The sequence below is a fragment of the Myotis brandtii genome, unplaced genomic scaffold (assembly GCF_000412655.1).
Source record: "Myotis brandtii unplaced genomic scaffold, ASM41265v1 scaffold691, whole genome shotgun sequence".
NCBI lineage: Eukaryota > Metazoa > Chordata > Mammalia > Chiroptera > Vespertilionidae > Myotis > Myotis brandtii.
Window position 1 is genome coordinate 621,543 of NW_005370704.1, and position 688 is coordinate 622,230.

The window sequence follows — 688 nt, forward strand, 5'->3', positions numbered from 1 at the left end:
CGTGGGGCCGTGGGAACCCGCCGGCTGTGAAACGGGCTTCGAGGTTTGGCCCAGAAACAGGTCAGAACGAGAGGCCCTGGTTGGAGAGAGGTGAGAGGCCTGAGTCAAAGGGAAAGTGGGGGCCCCTGGTGCCAGCTCCTCCCCGACCTCATGACGCACTGGGGTGCAGGCGGCACCCGACTCCGCTCACAGCTCCCCCACCCCCGTCACGCTGCCACTGAGCCCTCCTCGGGGGCACCAATTGCAGCCGAAACCAGGGGCTGGGCCCACACAGAGGGCGGGCAGCTGCCCCCTGGTCACCACCCCTGGCAGACGACACACCGTGCAGCCCCGGACCCAGAGGCGCCTGCACAGGGCAGAGTGCAGACACGTGCCCGTGCCCGGGGCCCCCTGGAGGCCGTGCCCAGAACTGCCTGGTTCCGAGGGAGTGAAGGCGGCAGAGGGAGCCAGAGAGTAAGTTATTCTGGGTGGGGGGAGGGGGTGTAGTTCAGGGCCGCCCTTCAGGAAGGTGGGTGCACTGAGGCTGAGGTGCAGCCAAGGGGGCAGCACTGGGTGGTGCCAGGAGCCACGGGACCACCTGGGCCCAGGGTGTCCTGCAGGCGCCAGCCCCTCCCCTCCTGTGCCTTCCCTCCCCCAGCTCCCAGGCTCGGGACACAGTCACAGCCTGTCCGTGAGGAGCCGGGGACAT